At 35.2% G+C, this 27,178-nt stretch overlaps 1 protein-coding gene and 1 pseudogene across 1 annotated transcript in view; both read left to right on the forward strand.

The window, feature by feature from the left end:
* LOC149550462 (putative phytol kinase 2, chloroplastic) overlaps positions 1 to 27,178 on the forward strand; it is a 67,169-nt gene that overhangs the window by 15,398 nt on the left and 24,593 nt on the right. The window lies entirely within an intron of this gene.
* Positions 15,059 to 25,806, forward strand: LOC149550463 (uncharacterized; annotated as a pseudogene).

The raw sequence follows: 27,178 nt of genomic DNA on the forward strand, positions 1-27,178 counted from the left end.
TAATTTTCAAAAATAGGAGACGGGTGTACTTGGAAATGGCAATTTTTTTTAATAGTTTAAAGAGTCTGATACAAAATACACAATAGTAATATAGTAAAACTAAAAGACTAAAGTAAATAATAATAGTAATGTTACTTTAATATAGAGTCAAATATTTCAAAACTCACATAATCACATTATTGTATCTCATAGTCATACTTGTGAATGTTAAGACTGCAAATAGGTGTATGCTGGTGGCATAATTTAGTAGAAGTTGCTCAGGTTAGGCAAGGCCTATAGCAATATAAGGCAGGTCACTTCTCATTTTAATTATGTTATAAGGATTTGGCAAAATGTTACCTTTTGATGTTCTTAGTCTCTTTTTTAATTGATAGAATGTAGAGTCCTTTTTTTAATTGACAGAGTGTAGATAGTTCTCAATACCGATAATGAATTACGGCATGTTCTTGATATGGATTGGAAAGCCTAATAAACTAATTTCTTCATATATCTATACAATATCTTGAGGGATGTGTTAGCACAACTGACATTGCTGTCGAAATAGATTAGAGTATCAGATATGGTGCAAAAAGTCTGCAGAAATCTTGATGTGAAAGTGCAGATTCAATTGGTGATCTAAACACATTCATTTGATACTTAACTGTTTTGGTCATAGTGACAGATTTTCTTTGATTGATAAAGTTTCAGGGTGACAGGCATAAGTCGATCTGTAGCTGGTTTTTTGTTTTCAAGTAGTGGTCTTCTGTTATTTAGAATCTGAAAATTCTTTATCGTGATTGAAATCTTATTCATAAACCTTCTCTTAATTAGTTTGATATGTATTTGTTGTGGCAATAGACATTTTTGTGAAGTTTTGTGTTCAGAATGGCGAGGAATGAATGCATTAGTTTGGTTACCAAAATGGCACCAAATGAATTCATCAGTTTGCATGTACTGGTTGTATTAGATCAGTTTAAATTCTGGCTATACAATTACAACTGTTACAACTGTCTTTGCAATAAGTTGCAATTACTGTTTAATTCTACCATCTCATTCTTCAGCAATGAAAGGTTTTTTTTTGTTTATAATAATATGGTTGAAACTGTCAACCGATTCCTATATGGTCAAAACTGAGAACTGTCCAAACAGTTATTAACCAATTCGGAAGCCGTACAAACAATGGATAAAAAACATTGGTCTTAATTTTTGCATTAAAAAACATTAAAATGAGGGCTAAAACAAAAAATAATTTGATATTATATTTTACATTTATTTTTTATAAGGAGACTTCGAGGAGACTTCACTTTTTGAATTAGGAGACTTGGAGGCTTCATTTTTTTTGAGGTCTCCGAGACGCGTCTCCGTCTCTGAGATGTGTCTTTTAGGTGGGAGACGGTTTCCCCAGTAACCATGCCTTCCACAATAGCTTTCACAATGAATATTGATATTATATCATATGAACTCCTGTTAGCCTCTCACTACATTGCAAGTCATATCGGTGTTAAATTATATCAGATTTAATTGATAGGCAATTTTAAATTTATTTCAACTATTAATTTTTACTTCTTAATGCCTCTGATGTTGCCTTTAATGCAAATTTGCAGAACTAGAATATCAGATCAGAACTAATATCAGTAAGTATGATAATCTTTTGATACTTGAGAAGGTAAATAATATATCTGCTCTTTTCTTGTACTTGCACTTTTTGTTTCTGTACTTCCCAGGATTTCATTAGAGAGAATATATATATTTATGAACGGACATGTCTCTATATGAGACATGTCCCCTATGTTCACAAAGGGACATGCCTCCACATGAGGCATGTCCCATCCAAACCAATGGCACCAATTCATAACATACAGTTATCTCCTCAATAGCCACGATATTGTGGTAATAGTATTGTGATTAGAGTGATGCTCAATAATCACGATACTGATTTAACATTCATGATACTGCAGTTTGATTTCCACGATGGCATCTTAATATGCAACTGTGGTGATATCCATCATAGCATTACTGCTGTGGTAATATCCATGATAGCACTTTAATGTATTGCTGTGTACATTCATGATGTCATTTCAATATATATTGCTGTGGTAATAAAAGTTTATTTGGGAAAGTTTATTGACCAATGCACAAGCAATATCAAGAATAGGCATAATGTAAATGTATGATTGATTGCACATAATCAATGATCAATCTAACTCAAGATGAAATGATCAATAATCATTTGATAATAATTCACATATGTATATATATATCTATATTTAATATACATGCGGATTCATAAATTACATATTTATGTGTATGTATATGAGTATGATTACATGATATATCAACATGATTATGATCATTTAATACTTTTAACAATTTGAGTAGAATACAGATAATGAATGCTTCATGATTGTATTCGTCAATTCAATTTATTTGACTGACATTGCATATCATTAACACTCCCTCTTAGCTAGGAAGGATAATCTCTTACGGGATGAAAACACAATAACTCATTAAGAGTTGTAAATATATCATCTTATTTAGGAATTATGTTACATCCCAATTTTTGACCTAACTTGAAATATAGCCATTGACGTTCGCATGAAGTCAGTTGGCAGTTTAATTTGTTATAATTTGATGAAATGGTAAGATAGTTAGTCGTTATGATTTCAAGTGAAGATAATATGCTAGTTGATCGTTAATCACGAATTCATGGAATTGAGAAGATGGTTAACCATTATGATTAATTATGATTAAATAATTTATTATGATAATATAATTTAACTGCGGGGAATTTCCTTGCAGGAAACATATTGAAGGGGGTGGAAGCATTGTCAGAAAAGAATTAGGTAAGAGCATCACCATCACTGGGCAGAGGGGTAGAGTACCTAGCAACTTGAAATAGGATACATCTGTGGAACCACATGAGTTATTTAAATAATTAAATTAATTAAAATAATTGAGTTAAAATATAAAACATATCTCAAAGGATTTTAATTTATCTTTCATCATATTATTTTAGTAAATACTTAAATACGTGCATTTAAATATAAAAATGAATTGGCACATTATAATTTAATAATTTAATAAAGTGATGTTTACATGTATATATAAATATAAGATTATAATAATGTTCAGAACATAATAACATTCGAATTATAATATTCGAACTTTAATCTTCCAACCTTTTAATCTTTTCCTCTCCTCTTCCTTGGTTTTTTTAATCAATTTATTATGTTAAAATATAAAACATATCTCAAAGGATTTTAATTTATCTTTCATCATATTATTTTAGTAAATACTTAAATATGTGCATTTAAATATAAAAATGAATTGGCGCATTATAATTTAATAAAGTGATGTTTATAGGTATATATAAATATAAGATTATAATAATGTTCGGTACATAATAACATTCGAATTATAATATTTGAACTTTAATCTTCCAACCTTCTAATCTTTTCCTCTCCTCTTCCTTGTTTTTTTAATCAATTTATTATATGGGGATTTGAATTGATTATAGTCTTCTTGTAACCGATGGTAGCCGAGGAGTCTTGGAATTCTTTATAGTAAGTTGTGTACCAACCCAGCAGGATGAACCTTCCTCCATGTTTTGCTACGAATTCATTTAAGCCATAAGACCCTTTTTAGTCGAAACTTCCATTTTCATTTGCTCTCGTTTCATTTGGTTTTTACTGCTGATCCATCTACACTTGCATATCAAATCTCAGAGCTAGTGGGTAAAACGATTTGCTAGCGGGGGAGTTCCAGCCAAAGATAGAGGAGTCACATCTATACCAACTGATATCTTAGTTCAGGTCATGTTTAAACGCCAACATAGTTCATAGAAATTCTTTCCTTATTGTGCATGTGGCCGACTCTAGTTGGCTATGAGAAATAAGACATGCATTTGTGATTCATAGTTCTTCTTTATTTGAAATACACTGGAGACAGATGTTAGGATTGAATAGTGGATTTAAATTATTCAGAACCACTAGGAAGACGATCTAAGTTATTAGGAGTTTAGTCAATCGAGTTCTCCTTGAATTTGCACATAGCTTTCAGTAAGAATTAGATGTTGTACATCGCTTAATATGATTTGAGTTTTCTTTTATAAATAAAAAAAGCTTTAGCACAACCCTTTTAGTGAAAGCTCAAACTAGGTCGTGATCATGTTCGGGGAACTAGTATCAAAGTGATCATGGTGTATACGAACAAAGACAAATTGCACCGGACCTGAGATCGATTGAATTGGTCAGTATAATTAAGCTATTTAAGATTGTGTGAATCAATAATGGTCGGAACAATGTACTCAAGCATTTAAATAAACTAAATACTATTTGAGCTAGATGGGCAGAGTAGATATATACCCAAATGTCTTAAAGCTATAGAATAAATGTTACCTCCTGTAACAATGCCAATTCAACTGGTCAAATGGCAAACTTTTCTTGAACATAATAATCTTTTTGATTTAGCTAGTTTTACTCAATTTTACACATAATTAAAACAAAATTCAGGAATCAGAAAGATTTCCAAAACATATAGAGGGAGAAAGCTTGAGGATTGCATGGCAGTAACAGAAAGTACTTTAATGAAAACCAGTTAGTTAAGAGTCATAGATTTCAACGGTCAAAAATGACTTCATTATCTAGGACTGCTAAATCTAATCCAGTCTTGGCAGCACATTCACTCTAATAGAATCACAGACTTCAACAAAATAAATTCAAGCCAAAGTTATGTTGGGGGTAATATTTGAACATTAATGAGCTCTTTACATAACAAGGTATATGTTGACCCAACCATTGCAAATAATCATATGCATGTACATTTATCGCTTATGTTGATGTATTGTTGACACTGTAGATTTGTTTATCTTTCTAATTTTGCCTTGATCATGGCAAGTGAAAGCCAATGAAAACTTAGTATGGATCCATAATCATTATACCAATGGGTGTTAGATTTACACAATCAATTCTGAAATCTTTAAATATCATAATTATGTAATCACAGAGTGTGAAATGCTGGATGTAAGTAATCTTCTTGAATAATTGACAGAACCGTCAGCTCTGAGAAATCCAAACACCTGGGACTCACCTGACTATGTAGCCAAAAAGAATGGGTGATGAGGTGAGAGAGAGGGATCTGCAAGAATATGAATAGGTAGAAATCATGGTTTAACAAGGTTTAACATTTTTAAAAGAAAACAATTAATAGCTGATGCAAGATCATGTTTAATGTTTCTCCTACTGTTAAGTCAAGAGATGTGTCCAGATACTAGGATGCCCAAAGGATGGCAAGATGACCCCTGTCTATTCCGGGTAGGGAGGGCCTTTCTCGTTAGAGATCGTATGGGGATAAGGTTTGGTCCAAGGTTGGGTGGTCAAGCCCATGACAATGTTTCACCTCTCCATAAGTTATCGGATGTGCATCAGACAAAGATAAGTCATACAATCAATTGGTTGTCGGAAACAAGTATTATCACTTTTATGATTAATATACAAGAAGGTAAGATTAATTGAGTTATTTCATCGTTACATCTAGATGCAAGAGATAGATTTATGAATTGTTTTTCATTTATATGAATATTGAATATAAGTATATTTTCTAATCTTGAGTTACTGTCACAGTTAAGTAATTGGAAGGAAAGGAATCTGAAATTGATTGAGTGATGACTGGAACCCTAAATGATACAGTTGTATCGGGAGCCCTAATTGAATCCGTGGTATCAAGAGCCCTATTGAATCGGTGGTATTAGAAGCCCTAAAAGATTCCAATGGTAATTAATGCCCTAATGATTACAGTGGTAAGTTATGCCCTAATTTTATATAGTGGTATTTAATGATAATTGTCATTTGATTTTGATTTAACAATGTTGGATAGAAGTCATTTCGTGTTATTGTTATAGAGGTATTTGTGGACTAACCTGGGTGGTTGCAGAAGCATCCCTAGTTTTGAATTCGACCTCAGTTTCCATGGTATGTGGATTTCAATTTTTATAGTAATTTCATTTGATGGTGTTTCAAGTTTTTAGTTAAGAAATTTTGTTTCACTGATTTTAACCTTCAATACCTTTCATATGAATGAAACTAATTTAACTGACTTCCTATGATGAAGAACTGATAACTGTATTTCGAGTATATTAGTTGTTAATTAAGACCCCAGAAATCTAGATGTTACAAATTATGGCATGTCCGTGGATATTGGTTATCAAGATATCCACCATAATGATATTATATTATCATATGATAATATTAGGAGTAATGGTATATCCACGAATATCATGATTGCTGATATTCACCATACTCATAATATCTATTATGATATGTGCACATGCATCGTGATGCCTATTATAAAGATATCTCCTCATGGCATATCTATGGATACATAGTATCCACTATGAAATATCTCAGTAATATAACTCGTGTGGCAATCTAGAATTTTCTAGGATATACTCTTCTCAATTAGAATTACCTTAAGAGATATTAAATATAATGATATACCCAAAGATATGAAGTTCCATGATATCTACCATGATAATAAGTTTTCATTATTGCAAATTCGTCACCTTACAACAACAAAAATAGAATAACAAGTGTTCATCATTGAAAATTCATCACCTTTCAATGATGTTCATAGGGGCCCATAAAGTCATAAATTACACATATGGCATAAAAAGAGTTCTCTCATAAAACAACTTTGGAATATATATTAGTACAACTACTCTGAGACTCAATCTCAAACGAAATTACATTTCTATCATACCAAATTTACCTCTCTTAAGTATTCTACCTTAGTTTTAGAGAGTGACTTGGTGAGAATGTCTATTGCTTGCTCTTCTATGCTAATATATCTCAACTAGATGGCATTTCTTTCAGCCATGGTTCTAATGTAATGGTAAGGGATCTCAAGATGTTTTAATTTGTTATGGAATACTGGATTTACAGAGAGTTTAATACAACTTTGATTATCACAATGAATGATGGTGGGAGGTAAGGATTTTCCAAATAATCCTACAATGAGTTTCCTCAACCATACAACTTCTTGAACTCCCATGGATGCCACAATGTATTCTGATTAAGTAGAACTTTGTGCAACAAAAGATTGATTCCTATTGAACCAAGAAATCACGGCTGATCCTAAGCTGAAACAATATCCCGAGGTGCTTTTGCAGTCAACTATACTTCCTGTCCAATCTGAGTCAGTATATCCATGTAGATTTATGTTTTTGTTATCATATCTTAGCCTATCTCCAATTGTATCATGTAAATATCTTTGAACATGTTTTTTTGAAACTAGGTGTAACTGTCTTGGTTCACACATGAATTGATTGAGAGCATTTGTTGCATAGCAAATATACGGTCTAGTATTAACTAAGTACATCAAGGATACAATCATCTGTTGGTAGAGAGTAGGGTCTCCCTATTCTGAGTTGGCCGCAAATTCTTTTAACTCATGTAAATTTGTCTCCATGGATGTAGACATAGGTTTGCAATCCAACATTCTGAACCTTTTCAAAACATCAATAGTGTACTTTCCTTGGTCTAGAATGATGCCATTAGCATACTCCCATACTTATAGACCAAGAAAATAATGTAGAAGGCTTAAGTCCTTCATGTTAAATTCATATGCTAGATCTTGTTTGCATTGGGTATTGAGGTATTCTTCTCCTGTAATTAGTAAATCATCAACATAAAGTACAAGAATTAACATGTCACCATTGATTACTGTGAAGTAAAGGTTTGGAGATGCATCATTTTTGGTGAATCATAGTCCTACAAGATATTTGTCTATTCTTTCATATTATTCTCGAGGAGCTTGTTTAAGTCCATATAGAGCCTTCTTGAATTTGTAAACATGAGACCTTTTAATATGGATCACAAATCCTTCCGGTTGGTCTAGGTAGACTTATATTATGCCATTAAGTAAAGCAATCTTTACATCCATTTGATGAATTTTCCATTTCTTTGGTGTAGTAATGGCAATCTGTTTATGTAGATAATTTCTCATCAGACTGGTAGACGCCTAGCAATTTGTAGATTATAATGCACTAATTTCATTTAATGTTTTGCAGGTTATGAGTAGACTTATGTTCTTCTAGGAATTGGTAGTTTAATTACAATGAAATATAAATTTAGATCTAAGAATATAATTGATTGTAGTAGTCTTTGTTGTGATTTTTTTTTTTTTTTTTTCAAATATGTTCAGCTGGTTTATAGGTACAGTAATTTTGTCAAACAGTTCGTAAACACATTTAAAATGTTTCTTTATTTGTCACTGTGAGAATGAAGTAAAGTTCTGATATGATTTTGAAACCAAATTCTGGATATTGACCTATGAGGAATTATATTGAATAGTTTGCAGACAGTTATAGAAACTCCTTTGAATGACTTCTGCAGCAACCAGTCAACTTCCCTCTATTTCATACATTAGACAATGGACCTTTAACAATTAGAATAACCACAGTCAATGAAGTTCAATTATGTCTCTGTCAAATAGTGATTTCTTTGTATTATGGCTCCCAACAAGGTAACATTTAATCAAATAGTTTGAGAAAAATATCCCATTAGTTGACTTCCCACATTAATTTGAATACATAAGCATAAGCTTGATCATTTACAATTATAGCTATAATATCACCTTGTATCCACAATTATATTAACAACTGTTACAATGGGAGCAATGAGTTTAACAAGGAAAAGAATGAGTGTACTTGTTCCAACCAAGACCTACGGTAGCACTCCCAATGAGTTGTGACTCTAACGGTTGGTGGTAAAAATACCAAACTATATGTCTGGCCTGTGCGTGCTTGTTTGATGCCAATCGTGGGTGCCAAAATCTGATATTACCTTCGAATGAAAGGACCTGACTCCCAACTCACATAACCCGGCGGCCCCTATTGATTACTTCTTTCTCTTACATGCTGGAGACACCTGTGTGACCACGTCCTCCACTATGAATCTTCACAGTTTGAAAACACAGACCCTCTCCAAAGCAATGCTAACGGAACTGAAGAATTCATGGTAACCCTTCACCTAGGTATGACGGTTGATATTCTCTCACTGACGTGAACATGCACATGACCCTACTTGCTGTAAAACTCTGGTAAAAGAAAAATCCGTGTGCAACCTCCACCCATAAATGTTAACCCAACCTATTGATTCACAAGCCGCTAGTACCACTACTGTCAACAAATAAACTAACTCCAATAAGGAAATCCAGCTGTCTTCAAACTCCAGATTGCAAGCAAATTAAACTTACTTCCATGCCTGAGCTAATACACTAGCACTTAGCACCATTCACCTACAACTTGAGGCATTTTCTGTTAACAGTCATGCTTCCCTCTAATTTTAAATTTCAGCCGATTCTCCTGCAGATTGCACAACTGTGATTTTTAAATTGCAAAGATGGCAAAGTATTGGGGCTATGTCCAGATTCTGCCAATACTCTTAAGGGTTTTTGTCCTTAAGAAGTTCCAATCACATTCAAGAAACCAATTGGTTTAAGAGCATTATTCTTGTGTGTTCATCCCAATGCAAACACCTGCATATATAGCCTCAGAATGAGGGAAAGTACAAGGTACAAAGAATGTGGAATTAAATGACATTTTCGTCCTGTAGTCACTTAAAACTATTATAAAGTAAATAACTTTAAAAACATTAAAGTGACTTAGCTCTACTTCATTTAATAAAGTTCTGGAATAAATTAAATTAAATTCCTCATTGTGACTGGAGAGCATCTTGCGTGAAATTGATATTAATCTATCTGGATGTGGAGATAGATTAATTCTGTCTCCTAGAACTAAAATCGAGAAGGGGACATGACAGTCCTCCCTTCTCGGGATTGCTTGCCCTCAAGCAATCTCAATGTTGGGTGCTGCAATATGAACTCGCCCTCCCAAGTGGCATCCTCATAAGGCAAGTCTTTCCACCTGATCAAATATTTCTTGACAGTCCTATTGCGTAGCTTCCTCTCCCTGGTCTCAATCACCTCCTCAGGTACCAAAACAAGTTTACCCACTTCATCAAGTGGAGGTAAACTCTCTGAAGTCATAGTTTTCTGGCCCACTGCTTTCTTGAGGCACGAGACATGAAAGATGTTGTGGATTCGGCTGTCACTAGGTAACTCCAAGTCATACACGACCTCCCCTATCTTCCTGGTGATACAATAAGGTCCATAATACTTAGGCTTAAGTTTCTCAGCCCCGCTTTTCTTCAATGAACTCTGTCTGTAAGGCTGTAGCCGAAGAAAAACTCTATCTCCAACCTCAAAACTCCACTTTGTGCGATGTCAGTCAGCATATAACTTCTGTTGATTCTGCGCCTGCTGAATATTATCCTTGAGAGCTTGGAGGATGTCCTGCTGATCCTCAATCCAATCTCTGGCTAATGGTGCTCTGTTGTCTAATAAAGCCAAATCAATAAAAGAGAGAGGCTCATAGCCATAGAGAGCATAGAAAGGAATCATCCGAATAGACATATGATAGGTGGAGTTATAACAGTACTCCCCCAAATATAGCCACTTCACCTCTTTGCTGCCTTGCAATGTAGTTTCTCAAGTAACCTTCCACCCACTTGTTTACTATCTTGGTCTTGCCATTAGTTTGTGGATGATAACTTGTGCTAGGAGTCAATTCTATACCAGTCAATTTGAAAATCTCTTGCCAAAAGGTACTGAGAAATCTACTGTCTCTGTTACTCACAATGGTTTTAGGTAATCCATGGAATCTAAAAATCTCTTGGAAGAACAATTCAGCTACCTAGGAAGCTGACCAATCTGCAGATATCGCAAAGAAATGCGCATACTTAGTCAACCTGTCCACCACTAAAAAGATGCAATCCCTGCCTTGGACTCTCGGCAACCCGGTGATGAAATCCATAGAAATGCTCTCCCATCTCTAAGCTAGAATGGGGAGGGACTGAAGTAATCTTGCAGGAAAACCCTGTTCAAACTTGTTCTGCTGACAAGTTTGGCACTCCCTAATATACTGTAGAACATCATCCTTAAGCCCCTTCCAGGAGAATCTTTCTCTAATCTGCCTGTAGGTTTTGTAAAACCTAGGGTGCCTTGCTGTCAGTGCATCATGTATGGTGTGCAGAATGTCCTTCTTTAGTTTAGAATTGGGTACTAGGTAAATTCTATCCTTATAATATATAATATCATTCAGTACCTAGTACCACTCATCCTGAAGTATGCCATCCAAAATCTGACATGCGTGTGCATTTTTGGAATACTCCACTAATAGCTGTGACCTCCAATCTGCTGAAATTTCAGAAGTGACATAACAATCCAGCACTAGGGGTCTACAAGAAAGAGCATTAGCAACAATATTATTTTTCCCTTGACATATTCAATGTCAAAATCATATGCTTGTATCTTGCTGACCCATTTTTGTTGTCTTCCATTCAATTCCTTTTGTTTTAGGAAATAACATAAGCTATTATGATTAGTTTTAACTGTAAATTTACTTCCTACCAAATACTGTCTAAATTTTGCTAAGGCATGCATTATGGCCAGCATCTCCTTATCATATGTGGAATATAATACCTCATTGCCTTGAAGTTTTCTACTCTCAAAAGAAATGGGGTGTTGGTCATGCATCAAAACAGCCCCTATCCCGCTTCTCGATGCATCACACTCTAAAACAAAGGGCTTAGAGAAATCGGGAAGTGCTAGCACTGGGCATGAACTCATCACCTATTTCAGCTTATCAAATGCTACTATGGCATCCTCTATCCAAGAGAAAGCCCCTTTCCGTGTCAAATCAGTTAGGGGTGCAACTACCTGTGAAAAACCCTTGGCAAACCGTCGATAATAGGAACATAGACCAAGAAAACCATGAAAAACCCTTGGCAAGCCGCCGATAATAGGAACATAGACCAAGAAAATCACGTAACTCTGATGCATCTTTCAGTGGTGGCCAATCCAAAATTGCTCGGATCTTCTCTTGGTGCACCTTAACTCCCTTAGCTCCAATCACATGACCCAAGTAAAGAATCTCAGTTAACCCAAATTCACACTTGGATTCCTTTGCGAATAGAAAGTTTTCCTCTAAGAGACCAAGAACCTCATCCAGATGTTGTAAATGTTCCTCCCAAGTTCTGCTGTAAATTAATATGTCATCAAAGAATACCAAAACACACTTCCTTTACTGTTTTTTTGAAAATATGGTTCATGCAAGACTGGAAGGTGGTTGGTGTGTTAGTGAGCCCAAATGGCATCACCAAGAACTCGTAATGTCCGTAATGGCATCTGAAGGATGTCTTATGCACATCTTTCCGAACCCGTATCTGATGGTACCCTAAGCGAAGATCTATCTTAGAGAAGTAAAATGCCCTGTGAAGCTCATCCAACAACTCATCAATGTGGGGAATTGGGTACCTGTTCTTGATAGTCCTCTTGTTCAGTACATGGTAATCTATGCACATTTGAAGGGTGCCATCCTTCTTCTTAACCAACACTACTGAAGATGCTAAGGGACTAGAGCTGGATTTGATATGCTCCATATCCAAAAGCTTCTTTATCGTCTTCTCTATTTCCTCCTTGTAATGCCTAGGATGACGATAAGGTGTAGTAATAACAAGTATAGCTCCCTCCTCAAGCTCAATAATATGCTCAAATCCCCTATCTGGAGGAATCCCAAGAGGAATATCCTCGAACACTCTCCTTTGCTTATCCATAACTGTTTGGATGTCACAGTGATATCGTTGTCTTGTACCCTGTGTCTCCTTGGACGAGATAAAACACTAAGTAGCCCACTCTATATCATCGTGTCTCAAAATAGCCTCCATCTTGTGAGCTAAAATCACCCTGGGACTACTATCAAATATAGCTCTGAGGATCACGAATCTATCATCCTATAAAAACTCCAGCTGCATAGTCTCATGATCAAATGTATACCGACGGAGAGTACTCAACCATTGTCTTTCGAAAATAGCATCCAGTCCATCCAAATCAACCACATAAAAATCAGACTCTAGAAGATAACCATCAAACTGAATCTGAACTCCGACTACCTTCTCTATGCACCTCAAAACTTCTCCACCAGCTACCTTAACATCAAACTTGGGTATGGCCACTATCTGTAATCCCCTCCTAGATACCATCTATGTACTGATAAAATTATGTGAGGCTCTTGTATCTGAAAGACAAATAATATTTTGGCCTCTAACAACCCCTTTCACCCTAAAAGGATGACATGCTGGATCACTCGAAAGGGTAGCTAAAACAGGAGGTTGCTCAATAGGGGTTTGTTTCTTCTTATCTTTACCGGGCTACCCCTCAACTTCCTCCTCCTCCCTGTCCGCATTGTTATCCTCTTTCTGTGGCACTTCTACCTCTTCCTCCTCCTTAGAATGGACCTCAAGGTAGTGGATTTTTCCTTTACCCAAGCATCTGTGATTAGGAGTCCAAGGCTCCCTGCAAGTAAATCATAACTTCTTCCTTCTCAATTCATCGCGTGTCTCAAAATCCAATCTGGGGGTGTTTTTCTTTTTCTGTTTTTTATTCCCCTTAAAAGAATTGGATCCTTTATAGGATTTCTTAGGAGGCTGTGACAATGAGGTAGGTGTGTCCAAATTGTGAGCAATCTTAATGGCATCATCCAAGGTGTTTGGTTTTAGGACTTTGACCAAACCTCTAAATCTGTTCTGTAATCCTTCTATGAATAACATCACCTTGCGTTGCTCGAACATATCCGGTACCATCATTGATATCTGCTGAAACTCATCTATATAGTGATCCAATGTCCCATTCTACCGTAACTGGGCCAAATTCTGGTAGTAAACCTCGATATCTTTCCTGTCAAAACGAGTAATCAGCTTTGAGCTGAAAACCTCGTATGAAGTGATGAGTCCGTGATCCTAGGTAACAAGTCCATGGTGCCACCAATCATAGGCCGCCCCCTCAAGATGCATCATGGAAAATCTAATAGCTTCTGTTTCCATCATGGGCTTGAGTGTTAGGTAGGTGTCCAATTTATGGATCCATGCCCTGGCTGTAGTTTTATTGTTGCCATCAAAAGTGGGAAATGTTAATTTGTTCATAGCATGTTGAAGATCCTTGTTTTGCATCCTGGGCCTCCTATCATGTTGAGGTCTCTCAGCTTCTCTCTTTTGGTTCATATATTGATTAAAAGCCAAATTTTGTTTGATTGGATCCGGAAGTAAATCCCACTCATCATATATAGCTATAATATTATCAAGTAACAAGGATGGAGTTGCGGGTTGAGCCACCTCTTCTTCAACATTATTTCCCACAAAAACAGGCATCAAGGGTCTATCTATATTTCGAGTAGAAGTTCTTGTTGTATGGGGTGTTCCTGCTATGCTACCACCCCCACTGTGGTGTCTGGGCGCTCTCCTATTTACAGGAGCTAACTGCTGCATGGCACCTGTGAGCTGCTGTAACGCTGTAGCAATGTTATTTTTCCCTTCTCTAATGGCCTGCATGGTTTCCACTGCTTCCCTATCTATTGCTTCATCATTTCGTGCCATTGGAGAAACCAGTGCTTGTTCCTGAACCTATTCAAATCTAGTAGTTTGTTCAACCTACACTTTTGGCCCAAAACTTATATCCTCTTCTACTGAATAACTATCTTCCACTACAAGATGTTCTAAAGATTCTGTCTTTTCCGGCTGAAGATGATGGAATGTATACTGCCTTTTACTCATTCATGAACCTGCAAAAATAATTTTTTCCCACAAGCTGGCAGGGTTAGTGGCTCTAATACCAGTGTAGTAGTCTCTGCTGTGAATTTTTTTTTTTTTTCAAATATGTTCATCTAGTTTATAAGTACAGTAATTTTGTCAAACAGTTCGTAAACACATTTAAAATGTTTCTTTATCTGTCACTATGAGAATGAAGTAAAGTTCTGATATGATTTTGAAACCAAATTCTGGATATTGACCCGTGAGGAATTATATTGAACAATTTGTAGACAGTTTTAGAAACTCCTTTGAATGACTGCTGCAGCAACCAGTCAACTTACCTCTATTTCATTCGTTAGACAATGGACCTTTAACAATTAGAATAACCATAGTCAATGAAGTTCAATTATGTCTCTATCAAACAATGATTTCTTTGTATTATGGCTCCCAGCAAGGTAATATTTAATCAAATAGTTTGAGAACAATATCCCATCAGTCGACTTCCCACATTAATTTGAATACATAAGCATAAGCTTGGTCATTTACAATTACAGCTATAATATCACCTTGTATTCGCAGTTATATTAACAACTATTATAATGGGAGCAATGAGTTTAACAAGGAAAAGAATGAGTGCACTTGTTCCAACCAAGACCTGCGGTAGCACTCCCAGTGAGTCGTGACTCTAACGGTTGGTGGTAAAAATACCAAACTATATGTCTGGCCTGTGCGTGCTTGTTTGATGCCAATCGTGGGTGCTAGAATCTGATATTACCTTCGAATGAAAGTACCCGACTCCCAACTCACGTAACCTAGTGGCCCCTATTGATTACTTCTTTCTCTTACGTGCTGGAGACACCTGTGTGACCACGTCGTCCACTATGAATCTTCACGGTTTGAAAACGCAGACCCCTCCAAAGCAATGCTAACGGAACTGAAGATTTCGTGGTAACCCTTCACCTGGGTACGAGAGTTGATATTCTCTCACTAACGTGAACATGCACACGACCCTACTTGTTGTAAAACTCTGGTAAAAGAAAAATCCATGTGCAACCTCCACCGATACACGTTAACCCAACCTACTAATTCACAAGCTGCTGGTACCACTACTGTGAACAAATAAACTCTAACTGCAATAAGGAAATCTGACTATCTTCAAACTCTAGATTGCAAGCAAATTACACTTACTTCCACGCCTGAGCTGATACGCTAGCACTTAGCACCATTCACCTACAACTTGAGGCATTTGTTGTTAATAGTCATGCTTCCTTCTCATTTTAAATTTCAGTCGGTTCTCCTAGAGATTGCACAATTGTGATTTTTAAATTGCACAGATGGCAAAGTATTGGGGCTACATTCAAATTCTGCAAATACTCTTAAGGGTTTTCGTCCCTAAGAAGTTCCAGTCACATTCAAGCAAGGTTTAAGAGCATTTAATATCGATATTCTTGTGTGTTAATCCCAATGCAAACACCTGCATATATAGCCTCAAAATGAGGGAAAGTACGAGGTACAAAGAATGTGGGATTAAATGATATTTTCGTCCTGTAGTCACTTAAAGCTATTATAAAGTAAATAACTTTAAAAACATTAAAGTGACTTAGCTCTGCTTCATTTAATAAAGTTTTGGAATAAATTAAATTAAATTCCTCATTGTGACTGGACAGCATCCTGCGTGAAATTGATATTAATCTATCCGGATGTGGAGATAGATTAATTCTGTCACCCAAAACTAAAATCGAGAAGGGGACATGACATTGATCTTCAAGTCTGCAATTGTCGAAATCCAAATGAGAGAATATTTATTGATTTCAATATCTTTCTTGGCTATTTGATATTGGTATAAGTATTGTCTCTAAGAGAAATGTCATGAAAGGACATCTCTCCACAGTGTGGAGCCATGTCCGTTCATGGCATGGCTCTTCATTAAACAAACAAACTCAATCATAACCTAGATCAAGTAAGTTAATATTAACAAATATTATTATTTATTGCAAATCGCCGATCTGCATAGAAGGTGAATGGATCACTTGCTTGATCCAAATCATGTTCCAATGTTATTATGCTCGATCATTGCTTGATCGATTCTATGCATGTACATTAGATCATTACTCAATTTGTACCAAGAGAAGATGAGTTTGCAAATTTAGATTTCAGTATACTTACTCTGATATATGGAGTTTCAATTTAATGCAAGAATGATTGCTTTGTTTCGAACGTATATGAGATGATAACTCTTATTGAGTGCAAGAACTGTGTATGCATGCATGTATATAATGATAATCAATACAAGAAATTATCCTTGTATTTGACTGAAGTTACTATTTATCAACACAATCATACTCTAGTTTGAGGTATATCGAGCCACGAGAGAAAAAGTTTCTTCATAGTCAATTCCTTCCTTTTGAGAGAATCCTTAGGCAAAAAATCTTGCTTTATATTTTTCAATATTGTTGTCTGTAACATGCATGATCTTGAAGAGCCATTTTGATGAAATTACTGATTTGCCTTTGGGTCTAGGTACTGTATATGAGAAAATGTTAGTATGCTAATAGAAACCAAATTTAAATAAAGCTTCTACAAACTAAACAAAATTCATAAACTTCAAGATAGACTAAGATGAGCTCTTAATTGAGAATATGAGCCATTAATGGGCTCTCTCAATAAGAAGCTCTCTTGTTGAGTAGCTTTGTCTAAATAGATAGGATGTATGCTCAAGCTTTATGCTTCAAAAAGGGCTTCAATGGATGATTGTGGATTTTTGGTGTGGATAGATGGCTTTAGTATGGATTTGGCTCTCAAAATAGCATTATAACTTTACTTCATGGATTGTGTTATTTTGTAAAGGGGAAGGATCCAATTTATAGGCAAGAGGCTTGAAGGATTGAGGGCTAAGATGCAAAGATGGGAAAAAGCTTATGGAGGGCTCAGATTGCATGAGAGGAGAGCACATGGATTGTGCTTCCTTATAGCCAATCAAGGAGTGACACATGTCACATGGTGAGAGGATGGAGGAAAGGGCAAGGATGAGTCAACAAAGGAGGCTCAAGAGATAAAATCTTCATAAAGACCCTCATAATGACTTGTAAGAGCAATAAAAGGGCTTGTAAGAGTCATTTATGACCTAGTGGACTTCATAAAGTTTTATGGTTGAGATATTTTGAGGGTGATGAGAGCAAATTCGACTTGGACTTGATTAGGAAGGTTTTAAGCTTGCTTAGGCTTGTGCAAATGATTAGAGGATGGATTAGGATGGTTTAGGATTAGCTTAGGGATAGGCAAGTGGATGGCATTTAATGAGGGTGGGTGAAGGAGGAGATATTTGTTAACTTTGGCTTGGGTTAGTAAGTTTTAACCCATGTTTAGGGAATGTGACAAGGTTAGGAGGGGATTAGGATTAGGTTTAAAGACATCTTCTAGAAGAGTCTAGATTTTGGAGGAGGATAAAGACTTTCTAGAATAGTCTAGAATTTCCTAGGATGAGGATGGAGACTTTCTAGAAGAGTCTAGAACTTCTTAGGATGAGGATAAATTAGATTTTTAGGAAATAAATAAAGTTTTATTTATTTCAAGGGTTTGGGTTGAGGAAATATTTATTAAAACTTTTTTAATAAACATGAGGATTAATATTTAATCTTAATTAAATATTTTGAGTTGGGATTAGGGGTAGGAAATGATGGGATTAGCCTTTAATCAAAATTAAAGAAGGATTAGAAGATTTTGGAAGAGGTTATTGGTCATAAGGAAATTGGCCAACTTTTGGGAAAAAAATAAATTTTTTATTTATTTTAGGATTTTTGGTCAATTTATTAATTAAATAATTAATAAATAAGGAAATAATGTTTAAATAAGATTTAAACATTTTTGGGAGGGATTCCTTAATTAAATGTTTTTAATTAAGATAAAAGGATTTAATGGCATAAAAATTAATTAATTAATTAATTAAATAATTAATTAATTAATAAATGATGATGTCATCGGAAATTTTTCAGAAAATAAAAATACTTTATTTTCTAAAAGATTTTTAGGTGTCTACAGGTACAATGTCTCAGACATCATTCTTAAGAATTGATTGGATTTTTTTTGTCATAGCATCTTTCCAAACTTGATGTTTAAGTGCTTCCTCGACATTAGAAGGTTCTGACTTGATAAGTTCAATCATAGGTGCTACATAGCTGGAGTAACTTTGTGGTTTTTTGCTTTCCTTGAAGGTTCCTCTTGGAGTTGCATAAGTTTTGGCTTCTCGAATCATTTTCTTGCCCAAAGAGGTCTTTTACGACTTGTAGTAGAGTGTTTGTAGGCTCATCAATAGAATCCATGGGTTCACTTCAATTGTTTTCTTTTGTGTGTTCACTAGTCTCCCTTTAAATCTCGGGAGTGGGATCTTCTTGCATATCTTGAGGGGATTCATGACCTTCAATGTCTATTTCATGAGTGCCTTTGGATCTTTTGAATACAATATCTTCTTCAAATATTTCTTCTCTACTTTGGTTCAATTTTTTTTTGTCCCAGGATGTAAATTTTGTAGGCTTTAGATGTTTCACTATAACCAACCAATATTTTTTTTCCCCAAGGGTTCTAATTTGGATCTCTTTTATTTGGGTATATGAATGTAAACAAGACAACCAAAGATTCTCAAATGACTTATGTCAGGTTTTACTTTTGTGAATGCTTCTTCAGGAGTTTTGTTGTCCAAGGAGTGTAGACATCTATTTTGAATATAGACAGCAGTATTGGCAACCTTAGCCCAAAGAGAAGTGTTAAGGTTTTGGTCACGTAGCATAGCTTTGGCTACTTCTACTACTGTTTTGTTTTTCCTTTCAGCTACTTTGTTTTGTTGAGGGTTGTAAGGAACAATAAACTCCCTCTTGATCCCAACATTTTTATAGAAAACTTTAAAGTTATCAGATATATATTGCCCCCTAATAGATGATCTTAGGATTTTTAATTTTCTTGCTTGACATATGTTCTATTAATTCTTTGAATCTCAATAGTGCTGACTCCATCAAATTCTTTACATGAGGAATATATCCAACTTTTCCTAGAATAGTCATCTACAAAGATTACATAGAATCCTCCTAAGGATTTTACTATCATTGGTCCATATAAGTCTGAGTGAACAAGTTTTAATACATCTTTAGACTTACTTTCATTATCGTGAAATGTGCTTGTAATGTTCTTTCCCAAGGCGCATCCTTTGCAAGTTCCTTCATGCTCTAGTTTGAATTTAGGTAATCTTGTCACTAATTTTTCTAATGAAGGCAAGACATGATAATGAAGATGCCCTAACCTTCTATGCCAAATCTCACTTGATTTTGAGGATTCATGAATCAATGCTTGAGAAGGCGAAGTGCAGATTTTGTATAAACATCCATGTCACACTCCTGTAGTGTGAGATTTCTTAATGTTTGAATGTTTAGGCCAAGCTAAAATTTTACCATCCATAAAGGTAATTTAATGTCCTTTGTCTTCAAGGGCTGAGATTAAAATAAGATTTTGTTTGATACCTAATACGAATAGTACACATGTTAATTAGAGAGAGGTGCCTGAGCTCAATTGTATGTTGTAGGTTCCGATTGTTAATGCAATAGGATCTCTGATAGAATAAACTGTATTTCAGATTGTAATGAAATATGTAACTTACTTGCTCTCAGATTTGTATGTTGCAGATCTTCAATTCAGAACAATGCTTTGGTGCTTGGAGAATCTTCTAGTTGAAAAATAATGTATAATAATCTGCAAGAGAAACAGATCACTGGGACTGCATATATGACTTGTAATTGATATATGATAAATCCCACCGATGCCAACGTATATATCCAATGAAGAGTTGCATCACTGTAGGAGCATGACTTTATGTGGCCTTTGGCCACTGTAGGTGCACTTTCAGTACACCATTTTAAAAACTTTTAAAGTCGCCTCCCGTAAAGAATTCCCCAAAATTGTTTCCAGTTTGCTGAACAGTGTTTCTATGAAGGATAAAGATCAAAGTTCTAATGCAGATGTGAAAGTTCCTATGCCACAATTCAGAGTTCATTGCCTCGGTTCAGAATTATAGATTTAGTTTGATATGATCTATTATGCTTCTTCAGCTTCATGTTCATAATCTGACTTAGAGAAAGAAACAATTGAGTTAATCTTCAAATTGTTCAATTGAATATACAAAAAGATGCAGAATTAGAATCGGGATGTAGAACTAGATTCCCAATTTTCCCACCATGGGAGAAGCTTGTTTGGGACTTTCCGCAAAGAAGAGAAGCTATTTTGACATTTTCCGCCAAAGTGAAGCAAATTAAATTTTGATAATTCCACAGATTCTAAACTTGAAACATGTATTCAATATTAATTATTGTCATACGAAAGCTTAGATTTTGAAACCAATATATGAGAAATGAAGGACATGGGAAATTCATGTCTTAATGCATCTTTCGTAGTCCATTCATGAAATCCTGCCAGTGGAGAAGTGGAAGTAAGATTTTCTGCCAAACATCAAATTCATAGCAAAGAGCGTGGCTATCAAAATAGATCTATTTATGTGCTTCATCTCACTAAAAGTGATTCCGTGAACCCTCCATAATAGAGCAAAAACTCTCTAATGAAGTGGATGCGGAAAATGTATATTGTAGGGCTTCGTCGAAGCAATTTTGTGAAAACCTGCCAATAGCTATGGTGTATGTGGGAAATCAGTGCCGAACATAGGAGCTTGAGCCTTGGAAGAGGATGCGTGTCAATTATAAAAGTCTTAGCCATGAGTAACCTCGAGCTTGATAAAAGATCTAAACATCTTCAAGCTGAGGATATCTCATAGATAGTCAAAATAGAGCATAGCATTGGCGGATTACTCGAATGCATGTTGATGACCGAATTGAATGATGTTGAAGCTAAACAGGGGAGATCGAGCACCAATGAAGAAGGCATTTCAAGATATTTGCTTTATTAGAACACTTTGCCAAGTCCCTAGATTTGCTCGACAGTTTGAATCAAGTTTTCTAGAGATGATTCTCTTGAAGAATTCTTGGATAGCTATCTTCAATTCAGCAAATGATGGTATGATTTATCTCATTATGGCCAGAGGGGGTCAATGACTGGTTTGGTCGTTGGTGATAAGGAGCTGGGTTGGCGTGTCTTCATGGTTTTGTATCGCATGTCTTCAAATCAAGATCTAGGTGCACCCGCAAGGGAAAGCCTTAGCTCAAAGGAACACACAGATCTCTTGTTGGGAAAGAGGTTGCTAGACATGCCAAAGCTGATGGATATTGCTGTTATATATGGACATCACAATTCAGATTTGACACAATTACTAGTTTTCAATGCTCTAAAGTCACAGCCAGGATTGGTTGACAATTTGGGAGGAGTGATTCCTTAGTTCTTGCTTATAGTTGATACAATGGATCATCAGTGCTCCTCTTCCTTAGAGGTCCTGCCTTCATCTAGAGAAGATGAGAATTCATCAGTTGGACAACTTCATGGAGATCTCTGGGAGGTATTGGACTTCATAAATGATGTAGTTGTTACTCTAGATGCCTTTGTGGAAGCCTATGCTCCTGCTGCACCATTATTCATCTCTTTAGGAGTTTCCAAGGAAGGTAACCAAGAACTACTTCTGAGGCTTGCCTATAATCACGAGACACTGCTACCAGTAGTAGAGAAAGGCCTGAATTTGACATCAAAAAATACCATTAAAGATTCTTCCAACAACTTAGAGCTAAGTCTGCAACCATGTTTGAAGATGTTGTGTGCAAGAATAGTAAAGTTTGCTTGGAAGCTACTGTATACTTGTTATCTCACTCAAACATTTAATGACGAAAACTCTTATCATTCAAGTTCAATGATATTTCCAGCAAAAGTTGAGGATCCAAGACTAAGGGATGAAATTACTATACAAATAATTGGTGAAATGGTTGCAAGATTTGGTAGTGTTGATGGGCTTACTATCAGTGAATCGTTTCTCTAGAGTCTTGACTAGAGAAATAAACTTATGAACAAGATTAATGAGCTTTGTCAGAATGGATGGATGCACTTGGATGAAGCACAATATGGTTATATATCCCAGTTAGCAGGAAACTCAAAACCCCAAAAGTTGAGAAACTATAAGATAGATGAGTGAGCTCTTGACATTGAAGGATGAGTTCAACTCTATGGAAGAGACTACAATTCACGAGTCAAAAATCAGTGAAATCAAGGACATTCTTCCTACATATGGCCATGGTTTCTTAGTTGCTTGTTTGGATGTTTATAATGATAATCTTAAGAAGTCATTCAACACATTTTAGATGGGGCACTTCATCCAAATTTGTTATCTTTGGATACCACCCTTCAGGTGAAACCTACTACTAAGTAATCCTCAAATAGAGGTAACAAAGGAAAAGAAAAGCTGGATGAATCTGCATACTTGTCTCAATAGAAATCCAACTTGGATGGTTCAAAGTCGAAAAATATTATTGCTTCTTCTTCTTCTTCAGTGGAAATAGTGAAGTCTTCAGTATTACCTGATGCAAAATTTAGAGCAAATGGATGATATGTTCGCCGCTCAAATGATGATGTAAATGTTGCCAATGTTCTTGATCAGAAGGATGTAAAAGATTCCTTTCTCTCTGCTATACTTGCAACACAATACAAGGACGAATATGATGACTCTTTTGATGAGTTAGACACGAGAGTTGTAGATCCAGATATTTCTAAAGACGTTGGCAAAGTTGAGTGTGGTGATGAAGAGTCTCACATCTTGGGGACATTTATTCATTCTTTAGTTGATGTTAGTCATGGTGTTGGAGAGATTATGATTGATGCTGATGTTTATCTAACTCTTGACAAATCAAGCTGTGCTAGGGGAAACTCTACCACTGACACTCACAAATTGATAGATTTCTAGGACCAAGACAAATTAGTTGGGAAAGCAATGTATAGGTCCTTGCTTTTTGATGTTTGCAAGGGGGAAGAAAATGTATTTATGATAAATGCACATAATTATTGGACAGATGGCAGGTCTTCTATTAAAAGGAAATCTCATTTAAGAGATATTTCTTTTAGAATTTGAAAGGTTCCAATTGGTGCTGCATAAAAAAGAAAAGTTTTCGAAATATTTGAAACGGATTTAAATATGAAAGAGAAACTCGAAAGCTGTGAAGACATTAAATGTGAAAAGTCATAAGTAAGAAATTGAAAGGTCAGTTTTAGTAACTGAAAAGTTACCAGCAGAGAAACTGAACAATTGCTATGAGGACATTATTTATGGTAAATTTTGAGATGGATTAGAGGGTTCTTCTTTTCTACAAAAGTAGGATTGCTGGAGTAGAGGAGAGGGCATTTGATTTATTTTTTCTGTATTTTTGTTTATGCATTGGAGATTGATAATCAATCTTTGTAACATATTTGGCTGAGATTGCAAGCAAATGTAGTCAGAGTGTTGTGTTTGTTGTGTTTAAAACAAGAAAGGTTTTCTTATGAATTAGAGTATTTGAGCATCACTTTTTCTGATTACTTTCAATCGGAGTATTGTTATAATCAGTTTTGAACACTTTCTTGCATTCTTAGCTAAATGGTGAATGGGTGATAGATCAGAGTACTGTCATTTGTTCCTGTTGTAAGGATTAGTATGTTTAATCTTCATTTTTATTTCATGTCATTGCATTTGCATAATTAGCAACATCATTACATTACCAATGTTGAGAAGTCATAGAAATTGTGGGTTCTTGGTATTGGCTAGGTTTAGGAACTAAAATCTGCCTGAGTTAGTTCTGTCTAGGGCTGGCTTGGTTTTCCTCTTCCGTTCTTGGGTTAAGAACATACCCAATTAGTTTAGGAACTAGTAAATTCATTGAATATCATTTGATAAGGGAGTTGTACCTTTCAATTCAGAGGAAATCTATCAACCTGAAGATAGATTATCCAACTGTTGGTATCTGGTTGTTCTTTCGGATTTGGGCATTTGAGAGTTAAATTTAAAAAAAAACAAATCTGTTTACCAACAGCCATGTAGGGTCATGACCCTACGTTGACAGAACTATTGAATTACCTTTAACAAAACAATATTAATCAAGATCGACGGTAGTATTTGCCTTGCTCGATACTATTCATATAATCAATGTATTATACCCGATGTGAGATTGGTGAAAGAGAATGCTTTAATAACATGAGAAACCCAATATAATTCGAAGGTAATGATGTCTAAATTCATATGCAGATATATATGTATATGCACATGTGTGTGTATATATATATATATATATATATATATGGGCATATATGTCTGTCTAGCATAACCACAGAATCAAATTTAATTTGTTCAGAATTACTTCAACAAAAGCTATATTTCAATACTTCCTCTTAGCAAGGGAGAAGTAAAAGGTTTCTCAAAAGAATACAGAATGTCTGTATGTAACCCATTATCTAACTTTTAACACTCTGAAATAGTGACTAGTTAAATAATTAAAATCACCATGCTATGAACACTATCATAACATATATTATGATCTCTAATTGTTCGAAACAATATCTAGAGTAATCATAATGTATTCGTTATCAATGAATTTCGGCATAACTGAAACAAACATCATGATAACAGGCCTATCATTTTCAAGATCGTCACCTTGCAAAGGATTACCTTTTGAATATATATGTCCATGAAAGATTTTTACCTTTCATTACATATCTAATTCAACTAAACAACCATAGAAGCATAAACACATATAAATTGAAATTTTTTAATTCAATATTCAATATTACAATTTAATCATACCAAATTTTCCTCTGAAGTATTCCAACTTCACTTTAGCAAGAGGCTTGGTAAAGATATTCGTTGTTTGTTCATTAGTGCTGATGTACTCCAGTTTGATAACACCTCAATTCACCATATCTCTAATGTAGTGATAAGGAATTTCAATATGCTTAGAACAATTGTGAAAAACTGGATTTTGTTGTAAGCTTGATACAACTCTGATTGTCGCAATGAATCACAGTGGGCTTCAAAGGCCTTTTGAACAAATCAACTAGCAACTTCCGTCACCATACAACTTCTCTAGCTCCTGAAGAAGAGGCCATGTATTCTGCTTTAGTAGAACTTAATGCAACAGAGGATTGTTTTCTGCCAGAGCAAGAGACCATTCCAAATCCAAGACTGAAGCAACATCCAGAAGTACTCTTACGTTCAATAGAGTTGCTTGCCCAGTTAGAATCTGGATATCCATGAAGATTGACGTCTACTTGATCATATTTGATTCCCATGCCAACAATGCCTTTTAGATATCTCAAAATGTATTTAGCTACATGTAGATGTATTTTCTTTGGTGCACACATAAACTGACTTAAGGTATTAGTAGCATAACATATGTCAAGACGAGTATTCACCAAATACATTAAGGATCCAATAATCTGCCTGTAGTAAGTAGGAACCGTAGATTCAAACTTGATCATATCATCCTTCAGCTTGCGTAAATTGACTTCCATAGGAGTAATAGCTGGTTTACATTCCATCATTCCATTTTTTGTCAAAATATCGACAGTATATTTTCCTTGATTTAGAAAAATGTAGTTACCCTTTTGCTAGACTTCCAGTCCTAGAAAGTAGTGAAGAAGACTTAGATCTTTAATATCAAATTCTGATAATAGTTCTTGTTTGCATTTCTTTATAAGATGTTCTTCACCTATTATCAACAAATCATCAACATATGATACAAGAATAATCATATCATCACCATCTATCTTGAAGTATAAGTTAGGATCAGCTTGATTTTTAGAGTATCCTAACTTTGTTAGATAGTTGCCTATTCTTTCATACCACACTCTGGAATCCTGTTTGAGGCCATACAGTGCTTTCTTTAACTTACATACATGAGATTTTCTATCACGAGTGTAGAACCCTTCTGGTTGCTCAATATAAACTTTATCTTCAATTTTACCATTTAGGAATGTTGTTTTACCATCCACTTAATGAACTTTCCATCCTTTGGATGCTACGATAGCCAAGATAGTTCTAACTAAAATCCAAAGTAACAAGAATCGAAATCGGATCGGAATCGGCAAGGCCGAATCAAATCGTGAATCGGCCATGAATCGGAATCGAATCGGCCATGAATCGGAAAATTTAAAAAACCCTTGAAATTTAGTGAGTAACTTATTTCATAAACCCTTTATCGCTGATTCGATTCACCGATTCACAAAAAATCGTTTGGCTTGAATCGAATCGCCGAATCGCATGAATCGCCGTGATTCTTGGAACTATGCTAAAATCTATCTAGCAACTGAAGCAAATGTTTCTTCATAATCAATACCTTTTTTTTGAGATAAACCTCGCGCTACAAATTTGGCTTTGTACTTTTCAATGCTATTGTCAAGTGCATGCTTAATTTTGAACAACTACTTATAAGAAACAACTAATTTGTTTTTAGGTTTGGGTACAATATCCTAGACATCTTTTTTTAATATAGAATTATATTCTTCAATCTTTGCTTATTTCCAAGGTTGGCTTGATAAGGCTTCTTCAACATTTGAAGGTTCTATTTTTATAAGTTCAGTTAATAATGCAACATAACATGACCTGTTTCTTGTTCTGTTACTTTCTC

The sequence above is a fragment of the Cupressus sempervirens genome, chromosome 7 (genome assembly GCF_028749045.1).
Source record: "Cupressus sempervirens isolate cs-2001-9-10 chromosome 7, ASM2874904v1, whole genome shotgun sequence".
In the NCBI taxonomy this organism is placed as follows: domain Eukaryota; kingdom Viridiplantae; phylum Streptophyta; class Pinopsida; order Cupressales; family Cupressaceae; genus Cupressus; species Cupressus sempervirens.